At 42.6% G+C, this 19,165-nt stretch overlaps 1 protein-coding gene across 2 annotated transcripts in view; it reads right to left on the minus strand.

The window, feature by feature from the left end:
• Positions 1-18,133, minus strand: part of LOC103347526 (rho GTPase-activating protein 20-like) — a 128,739-nt gene extending 110,606 nt beyond the window's left edge. The window contains exons 1-2 of one of the 2 annotated variants that reach the window (XM_070048196.1): positions 18,012-18,133; positions 17,643-17,807 (exon numbers count right to left, since the gene is read on the minus strand). The gene's annotated coding sequence lies outside the window, so the exon portion shown is untranslated. The remainder of the gene's footprint in view (positions 1-17,642; positions 17,808-18,011) is intronic. The other variant, XM_070048194.1, reaches the window with a different exon arrangement.
• Positions 18,134-19,165: the final 1,032 nt, after the last annotated feature.

Consider the following 19,165-nt stretch of genomic DNA (forward strand, 5'->3'; position numbering starts at 1 on the left):
ATTTTTTCTTTTATATTAACCCCACAGTACAGTTCAAACTTGGTGGCAAAAGAAACAATGTTCTTGTATATTAGCTGAGCATTTAATTGCAAAATCAGGTATCTCAGAAAGATGGTCTGAAATTGGAAATGAACATATGTTCCTTAACTGACAGGCTCAATGAAAACCCTAAGGGAAAATAAGATTAAATGTTGTGCAATCAGCTAATAGTGTTAACCAGAGTTTTGATATCTCTGTCAACACCAGGGATAGACATTTGGCTTGGTGGTTTAGATGCTGCTTGCGTAGCCTTCATCCCACACTGGAGGGCCTCTGTTTCCCAATTCCAGTTCCCTGCTCATGTGCACTTTGGGAGACAACAGGTGATGGCTCAAGTACTGGGATCCCTGTACCCACCTGAAAAACTCAGACTGAGTTCTAGGCTCCTGCCTTCCACCTGACACAACCCTAGCTGATGTGGGCATTTGGGGAGTCAAGCAGTGTGTGTGTGTGTGTGTGTGTGTGAGTCTGTCTCTTCCTCCCTCCTCCAGCATTCAAATAAAATGAAAATAAGCAACAGGAAAATTATGCCACATGTAATCAGAAAAGAACCAGTCACATCCCTGTTCACTCATCTGTACATGAACTTGCTTGGTAGGTGTTCCTGCTGCACTCAGACGCTAGAAACAACTCAGTAACCCCAGAACATATGCAAACACATGGAGACTGAACTACATGCTCCTGAATGAACAGTGCATTATAGAAGAAATCAAAAGAGAAAACAAAAAATTACTGGAAACAAATGAAGATGACAATATAACATATCAAAACTTACAGGATACAGCAAAAGCAGTAATAAGAGGGAAGTTTATAGAAACTGGTGCCTACATCAAGAAATCGGAAAGGTACCCAAATAAATAAGCTATCAATGCATCTCAAGGACCTAGAAAAACAACAGAAAACCAAACCTATAACTAGTAGGAGAAAATAAATAATTAAATTAGAGAAGAAATAAACAAAATTGAAACAAAAAAATACAAAACATCAGCCAAATGAATAGCTATTTTTTTGAAAAAATAAACAAATTGACACACCATTGTCCCAACTAACCAAAAAAAGAGGGTAAAGACCCAAATCAATAAAATTAAAGATGAAAAAGGAAATGTAACAACAGACACCACAGAAATAAAAAGAATCATTAGAAATTACTACAAAGAGCTGCATGCTACAAATCAGGAAACCTAGAAGAAATAGATAGATTCCCAGACACATACAACGCACCTAAATTGAGTCATGAAGACAAAGAAAACCAAAACAGATCAATAACAAAGACAGAAATTGAATCAGTAATAAAGACCCTCCTAGCAAAGAAAAGTCCAGGACCAGATGGCCTCACCATCCCAATTCTTCTCAAGTTATTCAAAACAATTGAAAGGGAGGGAATACTTAGATGCAATACATAGATGCAAAAGCCCTTAACAAAATACTAGCCAATCGAATCCAGCAACATATCAGAAAGATCATTTACCTGGACCAAGTTGGATTTATCTCTGGTATGCAAGAGATGGTTCAGCATTCAAAACTCAATCAATATGATACATCACATGAACTAACTAAGGAACAAAAAAATGTATTATCATCCCAATAGATGCAGAGAAAGCATTTGACAAAATACAATACCCTTTCATGATGAAAACTCTAAGCAAATTGGGTATAGAAGGAACAATCCTAAATAGAATCAAGGCAATTTATGATAAACCCACAGCCAGAGTCCTATTGAATGGGGAAAAGTTGGAGCATCCCCACTGACTTCTGGAATCAGACAAAGATGCCCACTCTTACCACTGCTACTCAATATAGTCCTGGAAATTTTAGCCAGAGCCGTTAGGCAAGAAAAGAAATCAAAGGGATACAAATTGGAAAGGAGGAAGCCAAACTATCCCTATTTGCTGGTAACATGATTCTATATATAGGGGATCCAAAAGACACCACAAATACCATATGCTCCCCCTCATCTGTGATAACTAATAATGCACCTTAAAGATAATCTATAGAAGTGAAATTAACACTTCAAGATGCAAATGTCTTGACAATTGAGGAATAGCTTTTTTTCCATAAAATTTGTTGAACTCTTTACTTAGTATAGAGTTAATCATATGTGTATAAAGTTAATTGAAAATAGGTTTTATTAAAAAATAAGAATGGGAATAGCAGAGGGAAGAGGAAGAGGGCTGGGAGTATGGGTGGAAGGGCAGGTATGGTGGTAACATCCATTCAATTCCTAATGTTACATTATGAAAAGCATGAAGTGTATTCTGTAGATAAAAGATTTCTTGGGGAAAAGAAAGAAGATGAAGAAAAAAAGGAGCATAATCCTCTGAGCAAACACAAATGTTTCAAAAAAGCTTCAGGGGTTCAAGGAAAAGAAATGTTGCATTTGACCATGGAAATCATGGCAGGAGTCTTGGGAAAAAAAGAATATGAAATGGGCCATCAAAAATGAGAAATATTAGGGAAGTTATAAATAGTAGGGCCTTGGTCTCTTCCCTTCTGGATGAAGGGCTCATAGTGAGTAAGCCACACACAGAAAGCAGAAAATGTAGCAAAAATACAGGTAAGAATTCAATTTGATTGGCAAAGAATGCAGGACAGAGGGAAGTAAATATGGTTTGGAGGAGGTAGATAAGGGGTTTTGGATTTGAGGACAGGAAAACCGAATGCTATTTGGTGCTGACATTTGAACAGAAATCTCCTGGAGATCTCTGTCTGCACCAGAAAGATCCTGGCTACCAACCAAGGAGCTCACACCGTGGCGTTACCTTGATAAATTTACCACCACCTAGGACCTGGCCTCCGGCCCCGAAGCCTGAGGAAGAAACCTGGTTCTGACAGCAGAAACAGCATGTCAGAAAGCCCGGTGCATGATCTCCCCGAGTCTGAGCTACATGGAAATCAGATGTTTGCTGCATGAACACAGACTCGGAGACAGGGATTTTTTTTCTTCTACATGTTACAGAGCACTAGACCAAACTTGGAAGGAATTATTCTCCTTCCGGGGCACCATCAGAGTTTTCTGAGAACTATTTTCTCTGACTCATTTCAGACTCCTCTGACAGCCCTCCTCCCAGTAGGTGTTACAATATCCTTGGGGCTTACACTAACTCTAACATATTTAGGAGAATATAATCTCCCTCCAGTATGCCTATACAAAATATAAGAACAGTCCCACTATGTGCAGGTTACAATTTATCCCACTCAAGGCAATTCTACTCTGGAATTTTTGGATGGCAGCTTACAGTAGCAATGGGATCAGTACTACTCCGTAATAAATTAAATGCTGAATGGGAAGCCTTGAACAGAGGAGCAACACAGGAGAGCTACACTGTAGGAGAACGTACTTGATCAATAAGCACTATAGATCTCACTGGCAGGTAAAAGTCTGAAAGCACGACGCTCACAGAAAAACGGGAAGATCGTCTAGAAACATGAAGGTCACCAGGAGCATGAGGGTAACTTCTCACAGTCTAAGTGAGCGGCTCGGAAGAGCAAAGGGTCTTGCTTTGAAACATACTGCAGAGGAGATCCTGACAAGAATGGCAAGGGCCTGGACTGGGAACAATGGAGGCACGCAAGGCTCTAAGACAACTTCCATTAGAAATTTCCTAAAATCCCAAGAGCATCAAAAAATCCCCACAGCTCCAAGCTACAGCCTCTGTTCCACAGTGATCGCTGCCTTGCAGAGGCACCTATATCCATGTTTCAGATTATCACAGCGAAGCAATGAGTCATCTGAATGTGTTTTTTTTTTTTTTAAGATTTATTTATTTTATTTGAAAGGCAGAGTTACAGAGGCAGAGAGAGAGAGAGAGGTCTTCCTTCCACTAGTTCACTCCCCCAAATGGCTGCCAGTAGCCTAGAGTGTCCTCCAGGTCTCCCACAGGGGAGCAGGGACCCAAGAAGCTGGACCATCTTCCACTGCTTTCCCACGCCATAGCAGAAAGCTGGATGGGAAGTGAAGATGCAGGCATTGCAGGTGACGGCTTTTCCCGCTTTGCCACAGCGCCGGCCTTGAGTCACCTGAATTTTAAAACATGTTTTGTGTATCTAAACATTTTCTGGATAAAGTGATCGTAGCTGTCCTTGAGTTCTGAGTTTCTGTACCCCACAATGTTAAAGACTTTTGGCTCAGAAGATTAGCTTTGGAAAAGAGTCAGTTTTATAAATATAGAAACTTTTTTATTAATTATATTGCAGAAGTTAATACTCCTGATTGAATGACAACATTAGGGGTAACTTAAAAGTAAATTTAAATAGGATCAGAGAGTAGAAATAAACATTTTGTCAAACTAAACATACACATACAAATTGCCTTACTCCAGTGTCGGTATTTTTAAAACTTGACTAAACAATGTAAGATGAAATTAATGTTGGTTTTTATTTGCACTGTATTAATGCATTTGAATTCCAAAAAGAAAATAAAATTTTTTAAAGAGACTATTTGAGGCCGGCGCCGCGGCTCACTAGGCTAATCCTCCACCTGCGGCGCTGGCACACCGGGTCCTAGTCCCAGTCGGGCACCGGATTCTGTCCCAGTTGCCCCTATTCCAGGCCAGCTCTCTGCTATGGCCTGGGAGTGCAGTGGAGGATGGCCCAAGTGCTTGGGCTCTGCACCCCATGGAAGACCAGGAAAAGCACCTGGCTCCTGGCTTTGGATCAGCACGATGCGCCAGCCGTGGCAGCCATTGGAGGGTGAACCAACGGTAAAGGAAGACCTTTCTCTCTGTCTCTTTCTCTCTCTGTCCACTCTGCCTGTCAAAAAAAAAAAAAAAAAAAAAAAAAAAAAAAAAAAGAGAGAGACTATTTGAAACTTCTAAACTAGCCATTCCTTTAATTTACAAAGCTATTTCAGAAAAATTGTAATATATTAAAATATTACAAAATTTGGAAAACATGCTATTTCAAATTTGCATAATACACATTCTATTAGCATATGTTCTTTACACAGTTTATTTTGACTTCTAAGTGCTTAGCCAATGTTTATTTAAGAAAGGATGTGGGAATGAAGATAATTTAAGCCCAGTTCAGAAGCCTGTCCTAAATAGGTATTTTCACATACTCCAGACCTATAATGTGATACAAATATTGCTGTATTTCTGGAAAAGTGAGATGCTGAGATTTTTATTGCACTATCTAGGAGAAAGGTATTTATACAACTTTGTTTAAGTAAAATAAAAAGTGCAGCACAGAAGTTAAAATGAAATGATTTCATCCAAGACCAATAATTAAAAGCAATTTTAAGTACATTTAGAAATCATAAACTACTTACCACGTATTAAGAGCACTGTACACAAAAAACCTATTGTGAGAATTCAAGACTAGAGTTCAAAGGACACTCGAAAGTCATTCAGGAGCCCAGAGCAGAGGAAGCTGAGATCAAGGGACCGCTGTTAGCTCAAAAATGATCCTGTGTTCAAGGCCAAATACACGCAACCTTCAGTGCAGTTCTGACACTTTATGCTACTTTCCTTGCAGGACCAGAGCAGTAGCCACACAAGACACCTGGGCCATGGGTGCTTTTGTCACCACTGAGGCTGATGCAAATCTTTTTCCTGAGCCAAACATCAGTGCACACAGTGCATGTAAATAAACGGGCCTCCTTCCAAGAACAAATGCAAGACTTCCGGCAGCAAAAGCCAGGCGGCTTCCAGATACTCAGAGCAAACAAAACAGTTCTCAATTAGATTTCCAGATCTCATTCATTGCCCTATAAACTACTTGTGGTTGTCAGTCACTTTAAAGATTTGAAGCACTGTATGCATCCAATAACTTCTTTTTCTCAAATACATTTTAATCTCCAAAGACTAGGTGGGATGTCTTCTCCTACAATATTGATATGCTGTGTAAGTTAAATATGTCATTCTCTATTGGCATTTTTCACATGTTTTCAAAACTTTTACATAGGAAATGCGTAGATTAAAAAGAGAACTCTTTTGATTCTGATTATAAATAACAATAACACTAACAAGTAGGATTAGCATTTTTGCTTATTCATTTTCATCTTATTTGAAATGCAGAGGGCCTGGCACTGTGGCATAGAAGGTAAAGACACCACCTGTAGTGCCTGCATCCCATATCGGCACCAGTTCAAGACCCAGCTGCTCCACTTCTGACCCAGCTCTCTACTGTGGCCTGGAAAGGCAGTGGAAAATGGCCCAAGTCCTTGGGCCCCTGCACCTGTGTGGGAGACCTGGAGGAAGCTCCTGGCTCCTGGCCTCGGATCGGTGCAGCTCAGGCCATTGTGGCCAATTGTGAAGTGAACAGTGGATGGAAGACCTCTCTTTATCTGCCTTTCCTCTCTCTGTGTAACTCTGACTTTCAAATAAATCAATCTTTAAAAAAAATGCAAAGAAACAGATTTCCCTGGTTCAGTCCCCAAATGTCTGGGCTCAGCCAGGGCTGAGCCAGGAACCAGGACCTACATCTGGGGCTAACATATGGATGACAGAGATCCAAATACTTTGAGACATCATCTGCTGCCTCCCAGGGCACACATTAGCTGGAAACTGGATGGGAAGCAGAGTAGCTGGGACACAAACCCGACACTCCACAATGGGATGTAGGCGTCCCAAGAGGTGACTTCACTGCTACACCAAACTCCAGTCCTGGGTTAGCATTTTCATCAACATGGAGTTCTGGGGACAAAATGACCAATGTATTGATCTACAAACAAATGTGTACCTTTGCCTAGGACTGCTTTCAAATTTTACATCTTCCAAATGAACCTTCCCAAGTTATCAGCATGGAGTGGGCTTTTAATTCACTCAATTTCAGTAAATACAATAGTTCTTCAAAAACAATAAAGAGTATAAGATCTCAGCCCTATATTTTTATGTCCAAGAAAGGTTTCTCAGGTAACACTAGGTGAATGCTGTTGAAACAATGTTCTAGAAAGCTTTGCCTCAGGGAATGTTCACTTTAGATGACTCTGGCTGCCTGAGGGACATTTGAGGAGAATATCAGATGTTGCCAAGGGCACCTCAGACAGCCTTGCTAAAGACTAGAAGGTTTCCTATAATTCCCTACTCTATGCCATGAAAGGACTATAAATATTCTCCTGATATTCCAAAACGGATCCTTCAGCAGATGCTAATACCATGTGCCAAGGCAATTAGCGAGCTCATATTTCAGAATACCCTGCCTAGAGCACCCTGTGTAAATATTTTGAAAGTCACAAAGTAGCTTGGTGATCGGAAAATAAAAGTGAGCTATGATTAAGGCGCCATCAAATTACTATTTTTAGGAGTTCTCTATAGTAAGTATATCACCATATTCAGGAAGACATGCCCAGTAACGTTTTATGTATTTGCAGAAAATGAGATTAAGTTGTTACATTTTTGCTCCCTCTTCTTTCAGTCCAGCTAAATAAGTTTGTCCTTATGCTGAGAATCAACTCACAAAATTCATCTGGAACGCTCAATATAAATGCTGGTTTTCATTTTTGTCAGAGAATATTTCATATACCCACTTATTTCATATCGCACTTAGTTTAAAATTTAGCATTAAAAAGTTCAAAATGATTTAGCTTCACTAAGAATAAAATATAGAAATCATTGAATTTTAATTTATTCTGTGTTTTCCTTAGTCTGGCAGCTAATTAGTTTTGCTCTTTTGCTACAAAACTCCAAAGCAGTGAATCCATGTTCAATGATTATGCTATTTAATCTCTTAAATGAAATTCTGAATAGAAAGGCCTTCCAAATATAAAACATTAGCTATATTCCAACCTACTTTATATATGACAGGGCTTCATTTTTCTAAGTCAATAGCATTATATCATGCTTTGATATTCAACATGAAAGAGTAAGTGATCTGCTAGATACAGACTGGAAGACTCTCAGAACCCATTCCACATGGATTTCACTTACATTACAGGTGCATGTGATTCTATACAATAATAATTTATGAATTCCTAATGTTTATTTGAAGCAAATAATTTCTTTTCCATTTCCAGGTTTTACATGCTTTGAAAATATGTGTGCACATGTGAGTTGGGGCGGGGGTGGAAGGGGCTTAATCTATCAAGAAAAAAAAAAAAGAAAAGAAATCAACCACAACTGTAGATGGGCACACTGACACCTGACCAAACAATAGCTAGTGTAAGGATATTTTAACATTCCTTCTAACAGCCATTCCTGCCCAACTAAGATATTTAGCACTGTGCTGAGATGTCACAGAAAGCTCACTAGTATAAATAGCAGTAACATGCTATTACCAGTAGTGGTGTCCCTACAACAACAAACATTACCCTTTGAGCAGAGTGTGCCTCGTGACTACTGGCCAGTAAGGCAGTCAACCAGGACAGTCAACTGGAGGCCTTTTATTCTGACTTCAAGATAAACTCATCAAATTACTGGGATTCTGTATTAAAGACAATAAATCCTAATAAACATCCCAAAGCATTATCCACCTCTTGGTCTCAAAAATAACAAAGACAGTCAAAGTGATGATTTTGAAAGACCAAATGTCACATTTCAAAAGATAGAAAACCGTTCTGAGTGGCCAGTAATGACTAACCTAACAGCTGTTAATGACTAACCTAACAGCTGTTAATGAGTAAGAAAACACAAATGGGCCGGCACCTCGGCTCATTAGTAAAGTTTTGACACGTATGAAGGAGGAAGGAATCAAGGATCTCTCCAAAACAACAAGAGTCAACCAGTGTCATCCCCCAGCGCTGCCTGGGATCCAGGCCAGAGACTCGGCATTCAAGCTGCCATCCGTCTCTGATGTCAAGAAACAAACAGAAAGCACAAGGGCCACTCAGCAAGTCTAACTGCCCCAGAGATGGGACTGCTAAACAGACTGTTTGCTTTGCTTCCATACCAGGAGCTGCATGAACCTGGCAATGGCATGATCTCTAGCAATATTTCAGTGAATGGGAATTGGCACATTTGTCCCTTTTCCTTTTCTCAGAGGAAGTACAACCTGGGCTGCAAGACAGCATCCTGTCCCTTCACCTCAGGGAAGTAAAAAGTAAATTCTACTTCCCCCCGACGCATCACTACTGACACACAAGGGCATTCGGAAACTCTGACCCCCACATTGAAAGCTGAAAAAACTTTCACAGAAGATACGCTAAATGCTTTCCCTGGAGGAAAACAGGGCTGGTCAGCAGAGGCAGGCTCTCTCCTGTGATAACCTGTTGGATACCTCTGGGTTCTGACCAACACTTCCTCTTAGAAACCAGCACACCACCACTTGCACCCATACTGAACCCCTAGACTCACCCCCTTAGGTACCAGGCACTCCAATTTTATGCAGGCTGCCTGCCTGTTCAGCCTCTCTCATGGGCTGAGGACAGAGGGCTCACATGAAATTAAGAGGAAAAAACTGAAGGCAAGGCAATTTGCTGACTACAAAAAATTTTATCAGTAGGCACAGGATGGAGGTTGAGAACATCTTCAAGAGATATTTAGATGACTGATGGAGCACGATCAAATATGACAGAACTTTAAAATGTGTGTAGAAAACTGAATTAAAGGATAAATTCATTTTGATACAAAATTTTGAAATCTATATGCACAAGGCGGTCTTCAGAAAGTCTTTGGGAAATATGTATTATCAAAAAAAATTTTCATGGATGTCAAAAACAATTTGCACAAAAATTTTCTTTTAATTCCATTTTTCTGCAAATGTTTTAAAGTTCCCCTGTAAAGTAGTAGTTGTCTACTACATTATAGTTCTCTATATTCTCTCTCTCTATATATAATATACAATATAATATATTCTTTATATTTCTTTCCCAGTACCAGGTATTGACTTCTTTCTTTAGAAATTAATCCTTCTCCACCAGGGATTAAATTTTGTTATTTCCCCTTGTGGTTAAGTGTAGACATGGAACTAAATTGAGGACTGGGGGATACAAGTAGAAGTCCTGTGTGACCAGTTCAAGGGCACTTGTAGGGTGAGCTGCCTGCTCCGGACTTTCTCTTAAATGTTTCTTGTTCATAGAAAGGCCATATAGGCACAACCCTGCTGAGGGAGTCATTCAAAGCCCAGGCCTGGACAGCCATCTCTTGTCGGTTGCATGGTTGGGAAATGACCTCTATCTTAACGAAGGCACTCTGGTTCAAGGCCTCCCTTTTGCAGGATCTTCCTCTATCTCTAATATATTGACAACAGGAGAGGCAGCACTGAATATCACGTTCCTTCATTTAATACATATATTTTCATTTTTTAAAATGATTTATTTTATTTATTTGAAAGAGTTACAGAGAGAGATAGAGACAGAGAGGTCTTCCATCCACTGGATCACTCCCCAAATGGCCACAACAGCCGGAGTTGCATCGATCCGAAGCCAGGAGCCAGAAGCTTCTTCCAGGTCTCCCATGCGGGTGCAGGGGCCCAAGGACTTCTACTGCTTTCCCATGCCATAGCAGAGAGCTGGGTCAGAAGAGGAGCAGCCAGGTCTCGAACCGGCACTCATATGGGATGGATGACAGCACTTCAGGTCAGTGCTTTAATCTGCTGCGCCACAGCACCGGCCCCTATTTTCTAATACAAGTTCCCAGCTAGTTATTGTGCTAATGCTAGCTAAACTGTCGTATGGAGCAAAGGGAGACCACAACCTATAGCCAACCTATAGCCAACCTATAGCTGTAGCGAGCTCACAGTTGCATGGGGGTCTCCAACTCTAAAAACCGGCAGACAGAAAGATGAAAGGAATTTCATAAACAGGAAAAGACATGTAAATACTATAGGAACTCAGAAGGGTCAGATGGTATGTGTTGAAGATTCAATGATGAGCCTATAAAAATAAGTACACACAATACAGTTCTGACCCAGAGTATGCAATCATGAAAAAATAAGAGGTAAAATGTCACTCCGAGTCAGAACCATGAGATCTAAAAGCTTCCAACCCAGTAGTCTTACCCAGCAGTCAGAGTAGGAACATAAATGCTTTACCACAGTACACAGTGTTCCTTTTGAACATCCAACTGCAAAGTTTAAGGATATAATCCAATCCCAGACAAGCTGATTTCCTGTAAGAAGCAGGAAAGCACACAGGCCACACTCACAGAAAGTAGGATGCAGAAAACCCAACGAGGGATGCGGGAGGGAACCCTAACACATCATAACGTTCTAGGTGATGGTGCGGCACTTGCTTTCTACTTAGTATATTAAGTCTAATAACTATAATACACATAGGAGCATATTACAAGGGCGGTACTTTCGAAAGTTGATGCAAAATCTTTATCATTTTTGGTCAGATTTTTCACACCCCTTTTGAAGCCCCTGGTATATAGTATCTTTAGTATAACATATGCATGTCTTGATATTCAGATTATTTCACCTGTTAGCTATTGGAAGACACACACATGTATACAAGCATACTTCAGAATGTTCATGGAAAATGAATTGAAAAGTTTATTTTGGTGCAAAAACTTCTAAAACACAGGCATCTATGGGATCTTCAAGAAGTTCATGGAAATTGCCTACTATGAAAAACCTATATGTTGATCTCAATTTCTTTCTACCAAAATAAACTTATCTTTCCTGAATTTCAAAATATCCCCATGCAAATACATTTATGCATACACCTACAAATACAGAAATGTACATATATATGACATAAACATGCAGAGAATAATTTATTTCTCAATATACTTTGTTAGGAAACTGGCGCAGTTGTAGCCAGGTGCCGCATGGCCCAGCTACCTGAGCCAGGCTCCACCCCCATCCTAATGGGATTTGCTGCTCCTGCTTCCCTGCCCGCCCTCAGGCAAAGTTTAAAAGGGTCTGTTCCTGCACACGGGATCTCTTGACTCTTCTCTCTGGGTTCCTCTCTCTAGCCTCCTCCTCTGGTCTCTAGGCTCTTGGTTCTTCTCTCTTGGCTCTGCTCTCCTCTCTCCTCTTCTCTGCTCTATCTTCTCTCCTTGCTAGCTCCTCTCCTCTCTGTTTCTCTCTTATATTCTCTTTCTTTTTCCTTTGCTGCCCCTTCACTCTGGTCTGTAGGGTATTCCCCAATAAACCCTTTCCCTTACTCCGGTGTCTGGTGTGTTTTGCGACGGCTAACATTAATATATAACATACTTCACTGCACTTTTCTACTAATTCACTAGAAGTTATGAGAGCTGGGGAGTTAAAAAGATTGTCTACTTCCCTATCATTTCAGTGATACTGAGCCCACAGCAAATTTCCTACACTTTGTATTCAGTTCAAACACCCTAGTGGAGTCTCATAATGTGATACCACCACTTTCAAGGTTCCCTCTCCAGAAACGATCAAATAAGGGTACATCCTCTGACCTGGCTTCCTTTGTGATGTGATACCTGACGTGACAAAGCCAATCTTCACTCTGACAAGTGAGCATGGCAGTGGTGACAATGGCAGCGTAAAGAAATAGGAATGCAGAAGTTATATGGCAATCAGAGCTAAAGTAGGACCCAGACAACAAGGTATGCTTCAGGTTGCTGCAAATGGCTAGCCCTTGGCACTGTGGGTACTCACTGGTCCCACAACTGTCAGACTATTACTTGAGTTCAGAAGTCAACTGTCTCTCACTTGATTAAATGTCCTGATTTAAACAATATGAATAGCAGTCCCATATAAATGCTATTTCATTCTATATTCTCACTTGCTGTGACCTGCAAATACAAACAGTATCAAGGACTTTCAATTATTCAGGTAAAATGAATATTAAGAAAATGGTATGCATGGATTTCAATTTTTGCACAAAAATCAATGTATCTTCTAATTCTTTTTTCCATGAATTTTTTGAAGCACCTTGGGATAGTCAACAGCTTGTTAAGTACTAGGCACATGGTATATTATCATCAACGAAGCAAAAGAGGAATAGGCATTTGCCCTAGCACCTAGACACAGGCAGCCCACATCAGAGTGTCTGGGTTTAATTCCAGGCTCTGGCTCCCAACTCCAGCTTCCTGTCATTTCGGATCCTGGCAGGCAGATGACAGCTCAAATAACTGGCTTCCTATCAACCACAGAGGAGACCTGGATTCAGTTGGTGGCTACTACCTTCAACCTCAGCTCAGCCCCAGCCCTTGTGGGTATCTGAAAACTGAACCAGCAGATGGGAGCTCCCTGTTTCACAAATAAATAAAGCAACAGAAAGAAAGAAAAACACTGATGTTAAGGCAGTGAATTAAATATTAAGAATTTACAAGAAAAGCCTATGATCTCAACTATGATAAAACATAATTACGACGGTTAGCAAAGTTCCATGACAAGAAACGCTGATAGTGTGCATTTTCTTAAGAATCGAGTATCCATTATTAGGATTAGAAAATAGAAACTGCTATAGAAAATAGCAGTTACTTTGTTAAACTTATCCAAATTATTAATAATCCTCTAATTTTATATTTGGCACATATTCTTTGCAAAGTAGAAGAGTGAACTGTGCTGCCACCTGTTGAGGTAGCGTAAGGGAGAATTCTACAGTGCTCAGGGTATGCCTACTACTCAAGAAACATGATCAGGCTGCATCATCAACCTTAAACAATACTGAGGACATTCTTTGAAGATTCTCCTGGTTTGAATTTTAATGTCTTAGGAAGCAGTAGAGTGCTGTCCTTGCAGTAGGCATGGAAACCAATTGTTTTATTTACTTTCCAACAACAGTAAAAGTTAATAGACTCTCAGCAGCCTTCAGCCCTCTGTGGAGTGACGGGTAATGTCCCTCTCTATCAGCCATTATTATCCCTTAAATGACCTGTACCCTCAGGAACCTGAATTCAGATGAAAACAGCACAGAGAACGAAAAAAGGAAGTTAAGAAAGGTTTACTTCTATTCAATTCAGTTTAAAAAAGGTTTACTCACTACTGCTCAAATCAAGGATTTTTGAAAAGGCCTCTAGTAACTTGACTTTCTCTGAGACACGCCAACCAGTATTTTTTCAGTTTTACAATGTTATACACATTCTTTAGCTTACATTAAGGTTAAATTTTGCAAGTTAAATTGTAGGGCTTTATTAGTGCTTTCAATATATCTAAAGAGCACTAAAAATCACTTAGGGAATAAATGTAAATTGAAGCTGATTGCGGGTTTTGCAACAATAATGGCAACCATTTTTTAAAACCAAGTTCAAATGAGCGCCAGGTACTTTAATTGAAAAAAAAAAATCTAATGCAGAACTACTTGAATTTCAACTTACTGCCACAATCCTGATTTTATTACATGATTTATTAAAAATAAGCCTGACCATCATCGCTCCTTTTGCTAGCATTTTATGTGACAGTATTGCTTCCAACACACAGTGTTTAAGGGTGTCTCCTGTTCTACTTATTCTGCTACTCTTAATTACTACTTGTACCTCAGGAAAGTAAAAAATATATAAGAATAAGACTGATGACAGCATTACATCAGACAGTGCCAATTAATTCACTGACTTCCAAATTTTCTACTCATTTATTACATGATAAAGGACATGGTTTAATAGATTTTATAAAATATAAATGTTGGAAATATGTAATATATGAGCCGTCTGAGGTAATGATCAGGTTCCTCAAAATGATGATGGTTTCCAATTCTAAGACGTATGCAGGAATGTGACGAGACAGTCCTTCACTCCTATCCTTGGAGAAGGCGGTAGTACTCTCATACTTCTCCCACTGAGGAATCACAAATTCTTGGTTTTAAGACAACTTAACAAGAGCTAGAATCATTGAAAGTAGCACACAACGAGTGTTATCTGCTCAACAGATCCCAATTGTTGACAAGGCTTTTTTGGATTTATCTTAAAAATCATATCTTTATAGCTTGAAAATACCATGCTGGTTCTACCTCCTGCACTTCTTTTTCAATGTGCTGATTTCTCTATATTTTTAGATTAAGTCAAATTCTATTAAAACATGGAGATTAAAATCTCAACTAGAATTTGGGAGATGAAAAGCTTTACTACAATCTTTACACAAATAACCAAGAATGTTAGTAATTTTCCTAAGGATAAAAACTATGTCTATGTAATATATATAGTTATACACTGTGCATTTTGAAGAAAAACTAAAGTTAACTTTTTATTCAAGGAACGGTTCTAGTATGGAGTGGTGAAAATTGTTTGAAGTTTCTTCTATGTCAACACTTATTGTAGACTTGTGTTTGATTTTACTATTTCTCTGTGATTTGTTCTGAGGAAACTGAAGAAATAAGACATTAGCAGCAGTAATTTCTAAATCCACCATGTCTCACCTAACACTTTCTATCTTTGTTCCTAAAGATTTCTTATAAATAAACAGATTTATATATCTATATCACATATAAATTATACCATATTTTTAAAAATCATTCTATCAAAATAAGAATGAGTTGCATTAACAAGTAACATTCAAGAGACTTTTCAAATAGAATTCAGAAGAAGGGACAACTCAAACTTGCATGTAATCAAAAAACAAAAGGTAAGTACTAATTTCAGAATTAATTATGCTGAAGCATCTTCCGAAGCTTTTATTGCTAAATGAAAGTAGCTATTCTTTTTTAATGGAACAAGACCAAGCAAAAGTACTTCAGCTAAACTGTTTCTCAGAGAGGTTCAGATTTCCTTGTTTCTTTGCCTTTATACAGACGGAGTACATAAATCCATTATTTTAGGTAAATGCTCAGGTTTAACATTTCAAGGTAGTTTCACAGGCAATGCAGTCTATTTTCAATCATTTGGTTTGATCTAAAAAGGAACTAAAAGATAAACAACATCCTGGAAGGTACACAAAAAATTATGAAGCTAATGACTCTGGGATAGATTCTGTATCAATTACTCGGTGTTGGTATTTGAGAAGCCAGGCTCTCAGCATGCCTTCTATCATATTAATAATAAGCAACAGGTGGCTCAAGGGGGAAAATGATAGCACTTCATTTCTCCACCACCTCCAAAGTCATCTTCATAAAAATGAAATTGTCTTACTGAAACGGCAACGCTGAGAACCGAGATAAGCGTTTCAGATAAATCATTTTTATAGTCACATATATTGCAGATATTTCAAAACGTATTTGCTTCAAGTATCTCCTAAGTCCTTTATTTACATTTGCATACCATTTTCCCCAGAGATCACTTAAGAAGATCTGAAAATATGAGTGCTGTAACAACCCACTAGTCTGTCTCTATACAGTTTGGCTGCACAAACTGTAGAGTACTAAGTTCTGCAGTAAACAACTCAACTTTTCTCAATACTTTAAACCAAACAAATTCACAAACTGCCCAAGTGTGGACCGGTCACTCTTAATAATTCAACAAAGTAACTGAAGCAACGTAAGAGAACACTAACACATTAAAATCTTAAAGTATGTTTTCAAGATGAAAGCCCAAAGTTCCCTTTTAAAAAACATTTCAACAGCCAAGAAATAAAAAAAAAACTTGAAATTTGAAATATTGTTCTAATACTGACAAAATTTTCAATGTTCCCCCCACTGAGAGCATGCTGAACACATTCTCTCCAGGTTTATACATATCTCACTCTCTAGCTTTTTTGTAAATATATACATATATCTAATATATATATTAATATACATTCAAAACAAACGCCTAAGAGTTTTTTTTTCTTTATAAGAGCATCCAGTTAGCAATAAAACTAGGCTCTGCTTTGTTTCTAAGACAGAGCCCTCATTCAGTATTTCATCATTGTTCCTCCTGGGTGCCCACGCACCAACCAGCTGCACCTACACTTAAAGTCAAAATGACCATTTTCTGCGGATTCCCTCTCCCAGGCTGGGCTCGTCGGCTACTTCCTGGCCCAGTGCAGGGCTGGGGGGCCGGGGGACCCCAAGTCGCGGGGGAGCCGGGGCGGAGGAGAGAAGTTAAGGCGCGCGGGGCTCCGCAGCGGGACCCCGCGGGAGACCCCCGCCAGTGCCCAGTGCCGCGGCGCGGGCCGACTCCGGGTCGGGCCTGCGGGTGTCCCTCGGAGGGGCTGGGACCTCGGAGCCGGGCGCGTCCAGGGGACCCGCGCCGCCCGCCCCGGCCGCCAGGCTCCAAGCTGAGGGGCAGACCGAGGGGCTGCGACGTCGCGGTCTCGGGTTCGCACCGCGGGCCTCCCGGAGGGGTCCGCACAACCTCGGACGGACGGAGCGCCCCGGTGCTGGGGCTGGGGGGGGGGAGCCCACCGTTTAACCCTTTCCTGGCCGACCCCCGCCCCACCTGCCAGCTTCCCCTTCGGAATGAGCCCGGGTTCCAGAGCCTGGCGAACGGGTTCTGGATGACACTCGGACCGGATCGGCGATTTTTACGGCGTGAGGGGGCAGTTCAACTTCTGCCGACCGACCGGTGCGGACTGACCACCTTCCCACCCCCGGGGAGCCGGGCGTCCGTCAACCCCTACATCTGTCCCTCTCCCAGCGGATTCCTCACTGAACCACTCAGTGCACGGCGGGGATGGACCCCGGTGACTTTCGGCGCATCCGCTGCATTTGCCGGGCCCCGGAATCGCACTCAAAAGTTGGGAAGGTGCAGCCCGCACTTTGCAAGCCTCGGGGGGCTGCGGGGGCGCTGGGCGCCCACCCACCCTCCCAGCCGGCCCGGCCCGGCCCGGCGCCGCCAAGTTCTCCCCGGCGGGGCGGCGGAGAGCGGCCCCGCTCCGCCCGAGCCCACTCCCCCACCCCAGCCGTGCCCGGGGACGGGGGTCGTGGCGGTGGGGTGAGGGGGGCGCGCAGCACTCACGTCTCGGAATTTGTTCCACTGTCCGACTTCCTTGTCATACTGAGAGATGGTGGTGAGCCATTGTTTATCATCCAGAAAATTACCGCCGTCCGAACGCCCCCCGGCCGCAGCCTGACTGCACCAAGCCGCTGCACACACGCACAGCACGGCGGACACCTTGAGCATCTGGGAGAGGAGACACAACCGGGGGCGGGGGCCGGGGTCAGCGGAGGGGTGCGGGCGCCGCGGCGGAGGAGACGAGCGGGGTCTGGGGGTGAGCGGGGGGCATGGGGGGCTCCCTCCCCGCAGACCGCACACCCACGCGCGAGCACGCAGGGGTCGGGGGGCAGCAGCCCCGCGCCGGCAGGCGGCCGCCTCCCCGCACCTCACCTTGCGGAGAGCCGGGACTGCGCTCGCAGCCTCCCGCTGGAAATGCAGGCGGGCGCTGCTGCCGGAGCCGCCTCACGCGCCGCCGTCTCCTGCCGGCCACTCCGCGCCCTGCGCCCCGCGCGCTCCGCAGCCGCCTCCCCCCGCGCGCCGCGCTCGCGCGCGCCGACTCCCCGCGCTTCCCCCGCGCCCTCCCCCGCCTCCCCGCCCGCCCGCAGCAGCCCCGGCCTCCGGGCGGGCGGGCGGCGCCGGGCGCGCGCGGGTGCGGGAGCTCCCGCTCCGGAGTCCTCGGCGGCGCCCCGAGCGCGCCCCGTCGCCCCATGGTTGCCCCTACCGTGCAGGTGCGAGCGAGAAAAGGCAGGGAGTGGGAAAGCGGAGGCGAACTTGGCATCGCCGAGCCAGGATCCCCGCGACTCGCTCTCCTGCCAGCCTGGGCAGACTCTGCCCCTGAAAGCTAGGCCACATGTAGGCGCTTGGGAGCCCTGCTTCATTTCAGGAAATACAAAGTTGGCCGTGAACTTCTAGCTGGCTGAGCACGAGCCTAGACGGTTGGAGGGATTTTAGGGTTTGGCTGTTTTTTCTTGTTCCTTGGCGAGTGCGTTGGACGTTCTAGAACCTGACTCAAGGCTGAACAAGCCTCCCGTGTCCCCCCTGGGAGAGGTAAGCAGACCATTTGCAGCCCTTGAACGCGCATTTGACACGACACGACCCCCCACCACCACCACCATCTTTGACAACATATTAGTTTTCCCTGCCTTCTCTACATCTCCCAGTAAGCCAGAAGGAAACCAGTCATCAGTTCCCTGCAAGGGGAGCGCGACCAAGACTCTCCCGGTACTTAGAGTTTTAGGGCAAAGTGAATAGCCCATGTAAATCCAGAGGTTTCTGGAAGCTGAAACACTGCAATAATGTTATGAATCTCGAGTGGACTTAATAGGTTTTTCAGGCAAAACTACATCTCCCAAAGCTAAGAACCGCACAGGTTTCCTGTAGCTTCCCAACTTCAGGAGCTACTTGGATGGCACCAATACCATCTACTCCCGTGTTCTGTGAGGTGACATTTGTCAAAATATGTTAAAATAGCAAACACAATGAGTAATAGTAATTTCAAGTTTCGCATCCAGGATGTTTAAAAATGTAGCATACATGATAGGAAA

This window comes from Oryctolagus cuniculus, chromosome 8, assembly GCF_964237555.1.
Source record: "Oryctolagus cuniculus chromosome 8, mOryCun1.1, whole genome shotgun sequence".
Lineage (NCBI taxonomy): Eukaryota > Metazoa > Chordata > Mammalia > Lagomorpha > Leporidae > Oryctolagus > Oryctolagus cuniculus.